The sequence below is a fragment of the Musca domestica genome, unplaced genomic scaffold (genome assembly GCF_030504385.1).
Source record: "Musca domestica strain aabys unplaced genomic scaffold, Musca_domestica.polishedcontigs.V.1.1 220, whole genome shotgun sequence".
Lineage (NCBI taxonomy): Eukaryota > Metazoa > Arthropoda > Insecta > Diptera > Muscidae > Musca > Musca domestica.
Genome location: NW_026712263.1, coordinates 42,912 through 55,411, shown reverse-complemented (window position 1 = coordinate 55,411; position 12,500 = coordinate 42,912). Strand labels below are relative to the sequence as shown.

At 35.0% G+C, this 12,500-nt stretch overlaps 1 protein-coding gene across 4 annotated transcripts in view; it reads left to right on the top strand.

The window, feature by feature from the left end:
* Window positions 1-12,500, top strand: part of LOC109613417 (uncharacterized) — a 60,463-nt gene that overhangs the window by 28,668 nt on the left and 19,295 nt on the right. Inside the window, exon 1 of one of the 4 annotated variants that reach the window (XM_059123100.1) lies at window positions 8,180-8,489. The exons of 1 other annotated variant lie outside the window; for it this stretch is intronic. The gene's annotated coding sequence lies outside the window, so the exon portion shown is untranslated. 2 more of the 4 variants (XM_059123101.1, XM_059123099.1) reach the window with 2 other exon arrangements.

The following is a 12,500-nucleotide window of genomic DNA, read 5'->3' as shown; positions in this document are numbered from 1 at the left end:
AAATTACAAACAGCTATTTCTGGGCTGTATCTTTTATCTGGTACCAAATATCATTCTTGTGGAGTGCATATTACGAATGTGAGAGGCTTAAACACCAAATCGGATAAAACATATATATGGGAGCTATAGCTGTTTCTGAACCGATTTTCTCCAAATTTGTTGTATTTGCTTTAAGGCTAATATCGGTCACATGTGCCAAAATTCGGGCCATTTGGGCTGATATTGGCCATTTGGTGGGCAATTAACCCGAAATCGGATGAAGATATATATGGAAGCTATATCCAAATCTGAACCGATTTCGATAAAATTTAAAACAGCTATTTCTGTGCTCCATTTAATACCTGGTACCAAATATCACGGTTGTGGAGTGCATAGTAGGAATGTGAGGGACTTAAAGATCAAATCGGATGAAAGATATATATGGGAGCTATAGCTATATCTGAACCGATTTTCTCCAAATTTGATATACTTGCTTCTAGGCCGAACTCGGTTGGGTGTGCCAAAATTCAGGTAATTTGGACTGATAGTGGACATTTGGTGCACATTTAACCCGAAATCGGATGAAGATATATATGTGAGCTATATCTAAATTTGATCCGATTATCTCCAATTTCAATAGGGTTCGTCCTTGGGCCAAACAAATGTTGGTTGCAAAATTTCATCTCAATCGGATAATAAATGCGACCTGCATTTTGTTCACAAGAATACATGGACAGACGGACGGACGGACGGACGGACGGACGGACGGACGGACAGACGGACTGACATGCATAAATCGACTCAAAAAGTGATTCTATGAAGGTTCTCAAAAGTAACTATGTGTCTATCTCGTTTCCTTCTCCATGTTACAAACAAATGCACAAAGACATAATACCCTTACCACTATGTGGTGTAGGGTATAAAAATCCAAGATTATAGCTCCCTTCTTGAAAGATTTAGATGTTAAAGTCCTTGAAAAAATATATTTAAAAAATCCACGATTATAGCCCTTGTAGACTGATATACTGGATGAGATAAAAAATTGCAACAAAGTCAAACGGTATCATTTTTTCATGTGGAAAATAGCATAAAATTCTTGAATAAGTTTCGATTTTTTCGAATTGGTCACCTTTGGCACGAATTATGGTCTTCAAACGGCAAATAAAACCGTCAAACGCTGCCCGAATGTTGCTCTGCAGTATTGTGGCCCATTCCCGCGAAGCGCTTGCTGAGGTGATCGAAACTTTGGAATTTTTTAGTGACAACCTTGCTTTCCAAAATACTCCGGCGCGTGCTGAGTGCGATTTTGCTGAGTCCTATTTGGAATGTCCTAGGTCTGCGGCTAAAACGTTTGCGTGCACAAGGGATTAATATACCCTCCAGAAATTTTCCGCGATAATATTCGGCATTTATTCTGATGCTAAAATGCTTTTGTACGCTTGTAAACAGTATAATAACAATTTTAACATTCGATTCCGTTCAGACTTGGTACATCTCAATATTTCCATCAATATAAGATCTTTTAAAAACATGGAAAAAATGAAATACTTCGATCGACTACCTCTGATACATCAGGTACATTTTAACATTTTCTAAAAATTATCACATATCTCATATAAGTGAGATGTGGCAGAAGTGGCACGTCGCAATATTTATATCGTTTTTAGTTAGGTCCGATACGAAATGGACAGTATTGGACGATTTGGTTGGAACGTATTCCATAGAGAGTCAATAATTTGAATAAACAAAACAGAAGTCAATATATATTTAAATAATCTAACATTAGCTGAGGATATACAAGTGTCGGCCATATCGACTGATTCCTTGAAAGAATTTAAAGCAAAGTATTTAAATACAAAGTGCTCTCCCAACATTCTCGACAAAAATCTACAATAATAACATAAATAGCGTTTTTTGTATAATTTTCTTAAAAAATTCTACAACACAAATTTAAATTGTATATAAATTTAAATAACACATTCTGCTATCTGAAAATCTCATTACACACGTTAATAACTTGTTTGTTCATGTTATCTCCTGTACCAATACGCAAACATTGAGCTATCACTTGGTTGTTGTTGTTACTGCATTGTTTAACGAGTTTTATGAATATCTAATGCACTCGACTTGCATAGCGACCGGCATACATATAATCTTCGGAAGACTGGTGAACTTTAAACGAGTATATTATGCAGATCGCGCCAAGGCGTCCTCAGACATTTGTGCATAATAATGATAATACATACATATATATGTATGTCAGTCACTCACTCGCTCACATGACAGTAGCTGCCGGCTCAAGAAGCTATGTTGGTTTTGCCGGCAAAGAATGAAGAAACAAATTTGACGACTGCGTGACATTTGTTTCCGTTTAAACGCACACTTATGTACAAAACATACCCAGCAGTTTTACATTTAACGGTCAGAGGCTTCTTTTTTTTTTCTTTCTGCGTTTTGTGGATATGGAGTTCTTGGCTTCCCCCGTATCGCTTCTTGTGGTCGTTCGTTCGTTAGCCCTTAATCGAGTTGAGTTAAGAACGAAAAAAAAACCAAAACATTACAATTCCCATACACACGGTAACCGTAGTAGTCATATAGGTATAAATTGTACGCTCCTTATCCCTAGCTAAAAATAACTGACGTTTTTGGAATATACAAATATTCTCCCACACACACACATATTGCCGGCACAAACACGTACTCACGCAACCAACCATCCATCCAATCAACCTGGCTAAGGTAAATTGATAAACAATATAGGTAAGAGCAAAATAAAATAACAAACAATAATGAAGTCAGAAATAAAGAATGAAACTGAAAACAACAATCATGAAACCCACAAAGTGTAGAATAATGAGCGATTTCAAAATAAAAAGGTTAAGGAAGAAGCGAGAGTCAAAAAAACAACTCTCACAATGAATTGGGAGAGTTTCCGTTTTGTTTTTCTTTACTGTTGCCACGAACCAGTGTTGTCAATTAGGCGATTTTTATACACTACACCACAAAGTGGTCAGGGTATTATGTCTTTGTGCATTTGTTTGTAACAGGCAAAAGGAAACGAGATGGACCCATAGTTCCTTTTGATGATCTGCATAGAATCACATTCTGAGTCGATTTATGCATGTCCGTCCGTCCGTCTGCCCATGTATTTTTGTAAACAAAGTTCAGTTCACATTTATTGCCCTATCCGGATGAAATTTTGCACAAATCATTTGTTTGGTCCAAGGACGAACACTATTGAAATTGGAGGTAATCGGTCAAAATTTATATATAGCTCCCATATATATCTTCGTCCGATTTGCCTTTTATTGTGCACCAAACGTGTAATATCAGCCCAAATAGTATGGGATTTTTCACATACAACCAAATTAGGTCTGAAAATAAGTATGTCAAATTTGATTGAAATCGGTTCGGATATGTTCACCCGATTTGTTATGTTTGTCCTCCACAGCCGTAATATGCACTCTGTAACAACAATATTTAGGGAAATATATCAAATACAGCTCAGAAATACCTATGCTAAATTTTATCGAGATCGGTTCTCCCATATTACTCCCATATATAACTTCGTCCGATTTACTTTTTATGGTGCACCAAACGTCTAATATTTGCCCAAATGTTATGAAATTTGGCACTTACGACCGAATTGAGTCTAGAAGCTAGTATGTCAAATTTGGTAAAGATCGGTTCAGATATAGCTATAGCTCCCATATATACTGTTCATCCGATTTGTTATATTTGTTACCCACAGTCGTAATATGCACTCCGTAACAACGATATTCAGGGAAATATATCAAATACAGCTCAGAAATATCTTAGCCAAATTTTATCGAGATCGGTTCCGATTTGGATTAGTTGTGCACCAAATGGGCAATACAAGTCCGAATTTAAAAGATACAAATTATTCGGCATATTTAGTCCTTTTAACTCTAAATTATAATTATAATCATAGCGTGTATGATTGAATTCTCCCACAAAAACTTTTAATTGTTATGCGGAGCTCTACTAAATTAGCAAAGTGGTGTAGGGTATCATAAAGTCGGCCCTGCCTGACTTCAAGACTTTCTTTACTGGTTAGAAATGAAATTGATGTTCTGATAACATTTCATTTGTACTTTCAGAAACGTAGATATATTTAGAAATATTTACCACATAGTGGTAGGGGTATTGTGTCTTTGTGCATTTGTTTGTAACATGGAAAAGGAAGCGAGATAGATTCATAGTTACTTTTTGAGGATCTTCATAGAATCACTTTCTGTGCCGATTTATGCATGTCAATCCGCTGTCAATCGATCTATGTATTCTTGTGAAAAAAAATGCAGGTCGCATTTATTTATTTGTTTGGCCCAAGGACGAATCCTATTGAAATTGGTGAGAATCGGTTCAAATTTAGGTATAGCTCCCGTAAATATCTTCAACCAATTTCCAAATGACCTGAAGTTTGGCACATCCGATCGAATTCAGTCTAGAAGCAAATACATCAAATTAGAGAAGATCGCTTCAGATATAGCTTCTATATACATATATGTTTCATCCGATATGGTGTTTAAGTCCCTCATATTCGTAATATGCATTCCACAAGAATGATCTATGGTACCAGATATCAGATACAGCCTAGAAATACCTCAGTCAAATTGTATCAAGATCGGTTCAGATTTGGATATAGCTACCATATGTATCTTCAACCGATTTCGGGTTAATTGTGTACTGCCAATATCATCCAAATGACACATCCGGCATATCTGACCGAATTCAGTCTAGAAGCAAGTACATCAAATTTAGTAAAAATCGGTTCAGATATTGCTTTAGCTCCCATATATATGTTTCATCCGATTTGGTCTTTAAGTGCCTCACATTCGTAATATACATTCGACAACACTGATATTTGGTACCAAATATCTTATAGAGCTCGAAAATACCTTTGTCAAATTTTATCGACATCTGCTAAACCTGAAATCGAATTCAGGATATAGCTCCCATATATATCCTGAATTCGATTTCAGGTTTATTGTGCAAATAATGGCTAATATTAGCCCAAATGGATTGAATTTCGTGACGTACGTTTCCATTTGTTGGAACTCCGCTCCGATGTATATTTTTTAATATAATCCTTCTCGAAGTGATATCATGCACTCTATAAAAATATTATAAAAGATAAAAATGTCTCCGTCAAATTTAGTGAAAATCAATTCAGAATTGAATATGCCTCCCATACATTAGTTCCCTCTGAAACCAAATTACAACTGCTCTAAAGCCAAATGTTGACAGGTGGTATGATCTACTTTAAATACATTTTTGTTACGGGAGCTCTACTAAATAAGCATGGTGGTGTAGGGTATCATATAGACGGCCCGCCCGACTTTTCACTTTTCCTTACTGGTTGTAATTTGTCAATGAAAATAAAATACTTCCAATTTCATTAGATATTAAGGAATTACAAACATTATTTTCAAATTTCAATTGAAATATTTCGAATTTAATTGTAGTTCGTAAAATTCCATTTAAAATTCTGGTCACTCCATATTCAATTGGAATTATTATATCCTATGCAGAAAAAAATTATTTGTCTAGAATTCACAAATTATCAAATTAAAATTAATTGGGAATAAAAAATCTAAATCTAAATAGAGAACGATTTGCAAATGAAATAATTTGAATTTAAAATAGAATAAAACGAATTACATCTGAATAGAGTATAGAGGATTTGCACAAGTGTTCTGGAGTGTACATATTCATTCGAAACTGAATAGAGACGTCACTTCAAACTGTCAAAACAGCTGCAAGACAACAGAGTGATTCATATTCAAATAAAAAACACGGCCCACGATATTTAGTTTGGAAAGCAAGTAATTGTTTCGAACATCAACCTACCACGTATTAAAAACCTTCTCGAAGTAGGCCTGTCAAAGATGCTTTTGTAATAGCCAATTGGTGTTTTGATTAGTTCTTCGATTAGTAGGTCGAACGACAAAGCGTCATCTCGAGGTAATTTCGTCTGTTTTATTCTCTATGATATTACTATTACCAGGAAGTCAAAAAACAAACAAACAACACAATTTAAAAAGTATCATTCTGCGAATTATCACTCTTATGAAATACGATCTGAGAGCCCTTTAGCCAGGATGGCAGAACTCGTCATAGAAATTTATAATACAGTAACTGAGAGAGAAAAAATCAGAATATATTTTGGCTACAGAGGGTATATATCGTTTATTACGGCCTATCTAATCGAATTAAAGACTCTCTTTGGATCAAATACATGTCAAGGCATTTCGAGTCGATTGAGGGCTGTCAGTCGGGCTGTATGGATGGTTGGCTTGTTGGTGCGCACGACAACTCTTCAAGGGAGTATTTGATTTAATCCGAACTTGGTACATCGTAATATTATTGTCAAACTTAGATAGAGTTCGGAAATGGGCAATATCGGTCTATTCCTTTTTGTACCTCCCCCACAAAAAATATTTTACTGCACAGAAAGAGAAAGGATAATCCGAATTTGCTGTAACTTTGCAAATCCTAATATTTGCATCAGTGCTAGGTCAGGTGCGACAATAGGCAATATTGATCCACTCCATCAAGTACCTCTCTCAAAAAATTTCAACATTTTGAATAATCATAACCTTTATAAGGTGTGTCCGATTATCTTCAACATCGCCCACCTCAATATTTCTACCAAAGCAAGGTCTCTTATGAAGAAAGTATGGAACGGACCAATACTTCTGGTACATCCTCGATAACAAGTCATAAGTTTTAATAACTATGAAGATTATAAAACGCAAAATAAGTACCCGATGCCTTTCAAACTGGACACATCCTAATATTTCTATCAACACAAGACCTGTTGTGAAGATGATTGATATCGGCACACTTCTTCTGCTACCTCCCTGACAAAGGGTCAAAATTTTGAATAATTTGAATAAAATACCAAATAAGCAACAGCTTCTCTTTAATTTCACATATCTCAATATTTTTACTAACGCAAGATCTGGTGTGGCCAATATCTATCGGCTCGCCCCTTTGCTGTACCGTCCCCTTCCCCCCACACGTAGGGTCACAATTTTCAATATTTATTTTTCTCACATATGCAAATATTTTGACTAAGAATAAAATTGGAAATAAATGTTTGATGTTCTTTAATTTTCTCTAAATCCCAATGTTTTTATTATTATTCGATGAAGTGCATATGTCTAAAACCTCATACAAATGTTACAATTTTTACAAAATTATCACATATCTCATATAAAGTGGGGGAAGTAGTCAATATAGTCCAAATCTAGGACGTTGTAATATTTATATCAGACTCAGGTGTGATACAAAATGACTTAGGTCTAATACGAAATGGACAAGTCAAGCAAGTCAAAATATATATCTAAATAAAGGAACATTGCCTAAGGATATACATCTGTCGGCAAAACTCATAATGCAACTTGCTGTTTTTTTTTTTTTTCATTTTACTAGGCGTGCACAACTCATCCCAATTCATAACATATCAATAATTACATTTTTACTGAAATTAGCGAAAAACATATTTTTTTGATGAAAATTAAAAGGCACAAATCCAGCACAACTTTCGAAAAAATGCAATACCAGCAAAAATTCCAAGAATCTACTATATTTGCATTTTTTTCGATATCATAAAAGTAAAATCGGATATTGTAGTAAAATGTTTTACATTCGGGCAGTTCTGGAACAGACATATATATTGTTTTCGAAAATGGTAACAGCAAACCAAATACAAATCTGCACAATTTTGATTTTTTCGAATTTCATAAACTGCCCTTCCAACGGACACCATGTGATTTTATTTCTAAAATTGATTTCCTTCAGACGTTTCAAATTCAACGCTTTTTATTTCTCAATTGTGTGTCAACACTTTTAAACGTCTTTTTAAGTCAGAGAAGTAAGAAATTAAATTCGCACTTAGTCACTTCGCTCTTTGCACTCTCATTGAAACTTCTCTTAGTGTGCTCTTGTATCTACAAGATAGATTCTACAAACAAATGAATGTTGTATCTTGCGACAGATCTTTTGGTATCTTATTTTCTCTTCTCCAGCAACAAAACAACGAAGTAGGCAATCATTCATGAGAAGAGCAGGTAGTTGCGTTCGCAGCTATTGAGTTTGCATGACCGAACTGCTTGCTTACGAGCTCGTTGGCTGGCTGACTGTTTCATTTTACAGGTGATGTTGGTGGGAATTTTTTAACTTGTTTCAGTTTTGTTTTGAAACGGTACGAATGCATGTTCGCGTCGGCTACGTTGCGGTGCGCGCTTAAAAATATCATATCCAAACGTCTGTTTGTTGGGGTGTCGAAGATGAATTAAAATATATATGGTAAAATTGTCGATTACGTTCTGTCGTCCTAACCACCCGCTTGCCAACGATTCCGAAACGTTGCATTTGAATACAAATAAGTTTTGAAGATTCGTCACTAAAGATGACGATATTCCAGGAATACGCAAAATAACCTTCTTCCTTAATTGCCGGAGCATTTCATTACCTGTGTGTGTGTAAGTGAGTGAGTGTGTGTGTGTTTGCGCCAATATTTGTTAGGCGCATTTGAATGAATTACGTTACATTCTAATGAAAAAACAATTATAATAGAAAAGTCATATAAATAAATAAAACAAATAGTTGTTTATTTTGTCGAATTACGTGCATTTTGTGTGTGTCTGTGTAATCAATCAGAATCGATAAAAATAGAAAATTGGAAGCTAAATAAAAATAAAAAGAGGGAGAAAAAAATCAAAGCAATTAAGTTGTAGTTAAATATTGTGTTTGGTGGTAATTAAATAAAATTTGTTGGCGTCTCTCCTCGTCCGGGGATTTTCAAAGGGATTTTTATCTACGTACCTACGTCACAATTGGATTTTGTATAATTGGTGAGTTGAAAAGAAGGCGGAAGACAAAATTTTGAGGCAGTTAGTAAGGATCAATGATCTTTAAATTTATTTATCTCAAATCTAATAAAAATTATAAAAAAATCTTATTTTCTGATAGTCAAATGTCGGAAACAGATTGATGGTGTATGGGGTCATTTAAGCGAATACTTCCAAAATTTTTAGCTCTTCGGTTTTACCGACTGTATTATACCCCCAGCCTTGAGTTATGTGTATTCAAACTTTCGAGCCTTCCAAAGCAGTTGGCCAAAAATATTGACCAATTCGTATCTGGCCTAAAACTGGTTTAAATTTTAAAACGTGCCAGTGTTGGACTATATCGACTACTTCCTATACTTTGTATGAGATATATGCAATTTTCTTTAAAAATGTGGAAATATGCGTGAGGTAAGAAATATAGCGGATCGAAGTATTCCATTTTCATACTTCATCTAATACAGATAAAAATATTGGACGAGCAATATTTGAAGGAAATCGAACATTTATATCCATTTTTATGCCAAATCATAAATTCCGATAAATTACATGTTCATATCAGATTTCTGGTTAAGAGAAATAATTAGATATAGAAAGTTGTAAAGAATCGCCGTCTTGTTTCGCAATTGAAAATTGTGACCCTTGGTGGGTGAGGTACCAGAAGGGATTAGCAGTTATATACAACCTTCACAACAGATCCTGTGTTAGCAAAAATGCTTGGATGTGTGAAATTTGAAGAGATTTGGTGCTTATTTCGCTTTCTTTTTTCTTCAAACTTGAACCCTATGTGGGGAGGTACCAGAAGAAAATGTTGATGGAAATATTGAGATGTACTGTACCTTTGTTGAGTGGACCGAAGGAGAAGGAGTGGACCGATACATTCCATCTTCACAGTAGATATTGTGTAAGTTGTAATAATGGGATGTGTGAAATATGACAGCCGGATGCTTATTTCGGATTTTATAATCGTTTTAGCTATTCAAAACTTGACCCTTTGTGGTGGAGGTACCAGAAGAAATCGTTCGATCTCTACCATCTTTATTACAGATCTTGTATTGACAGAAGTATTGAGATGTGCCAAGTCTGAAGCGAATCAGATGTTAATTTCGTGTTTTATGAGTTTCATGAATATTCAAAATTTGAGGTACTTGATAGAGTGGACCGATATATTCCATTTTCACACCAGACCTTGGGTTAAAAAAAAAAATGTGTAATTTGAAGATAATCGGACACTTACATTATATTTTATAGGGGTTAAAATTATTATAAATTTTGACCCTTTGATGATGATGACTAATATTGTCCATTTTCGCACCTGACCTAGTACTGATGCAAATATTAGGATTGGCAAAGTTGGAGAAAATCGGATTATCCTTTCTCTTTCTGTGTTGGATTAAATCGGATAGAGTTATTGTGCGCACCAGTCAGGCAGATAGACAGACAGACAAACATCGCTAGATCGACCCCAAATGTTGTTGGTCTAAAGAGACCTTGGGTCTAAAACCGTTATTATGATGAGTCACGTTATGCCCGTATCAAATGATATATACCCTCTGTATCCTTTTGGCTGAGGGTATAAAAATTAAAGATTAAAAACAGACGCAAGTTAGAACCGGACATTTGGTTTTGTAAAAAAAAGTTTTGTGAAATTCAGTGGGTGGAGGATATATTAATAACTGTTCGTAATGATTAAAAATCGATATAAATTATTGAATAATTCTCCGAAAGATTGTCGATATTTTCAAATCAAATTTTCTTCTCACGGCAACTAAAATTTAAAATTACGGCCAATGCGGATGGAAAATGCTGCTGTATCGAAATATTCATATCCATGTGATATTGCTTACAGGAACATTGATACAGGATCCCGGAATTTATTCTAATTTGTAGGACTTCTATAACTATCTCTATCTCTTTACCCAATACCAAATGTAATTCCATTCAGTACGTTTCGAACAATTATAGAATACGTTTCCGTAATCACCTCCATATCTCCATCCCAGATATCAACAGAGACCTCAATATTAAATTTCGGGATTGCAGCTCTATCCTTTCACCCAATACCAAATATAGTACCATTCCGTACTTTTCGTACAATTATAATACAAATACATGAACTACAAATGAACAGCGACCCTAATTTCAGATTAGAGATTTCAAGCACTATCTTTTCACCCAATACCAAATTGTACCAAATATGGTACTATTTAGTACTTACCGTGAACTCGTAGTATACATTTCAAAAAACACCTCTTTATCCCCAATACAATATTTCAACGCTTCAGCTACTTCTGTTCAACTGTTGCAAATTCAGTACCATTTAGTACAGTTCTTAAACAATTCCAAGTTGTATCAAATTTAGTACCATTTAATATACATGAGCACAAATTTCCAAAGCTTCCTACACACCCCAATCCTACACTCCCATAGTTATTCCAATTTCAAATTTTATGATTCCACCCCTGCTGGTTCGTCCAAATACAAATTGTACTTCATTTCGTACATTTTAGCACATATAAGTACAAATTTCCAAAACTACCTACATATCCCGATCCTACATTCCGACAGTAATCTTATTTCCAATTTTTAGGATATCAACTCTATTGGTTCACCCAAATCCAAATTTAGTACCGTTTAGTACTTTTCGTACATATACATGAGTACACACTTTCAAGGCTACCTAACATCGACTCTACTAATCAAACTTGATTCCTACTCAATATTTCAAGTAATTAGCTCTAACCGTTCACATGATACCAAATGGTACCAAATTTAGTACATTTTAGTACTTTTCGTACACTTATAGTGTGAATTTCTAAAAAAAAACTTTGGTAAATCTATCATTAACTCCCTCAGTGCCTTCATTTCAAATTTAAGAGTTCTGGCTCCACTGCTTCCTCAAGTGCCATATTTAGCACATTTTAAAAGTTTTCGCACGGTTCTAGGACGAATTTCCAAAAACCCTGCCTTATCTAAACTCTTCGGACCAAGAGTGACCCTCACCAAAAAATGTAAAGATTCTAGCCTCAGCCGTTTCGTCTGGGCGTTGATGAATCGTTAAGTCAGTCAGTCATTCAATCAGCCCGTCCGTCTATTGTAATCACGCTACATTTAAAATAAATTAGGATAGGAAGCTTACATTTGCACAAATCGGTATTTTGTCTGTAGGCAGGTCAAGTAAAAAAATATAACGGAACCCACCGATATTCGGTATTTTTATGGTTTTAGTCACATTTTTCAATGGAATTGTCTGAAAATCCAAACCAGGAATTCCTTCTGAGTACTTTACCCCTGGTAGAGAATTACCTATATACGTTCACGATATCGTACAGCCTCCATAGAACGATACCCCCCGATATTCGATATTCGGTATTTTTAAGATTTAACAGAACTATTAACGGATTTTATTGTTTTTGAGAATTACCAAAATCGTTCCAAATGGTGGAGGATATTTAAAGTTTGGCCCGACCGAACTTACAGCTTTTTGTACTTTTTATACATATTCTTGGAACCACAGCTGGTAGAAATGGTGTAACCAATATTCCGTAGGGCTTAATGTGTATCTGTATTGTTTAGAAATTGGAAAATATTATGAATTTGCATGTTTCTAATAAAAGGGCCTATTCTCTTGCCACCCCACACTGT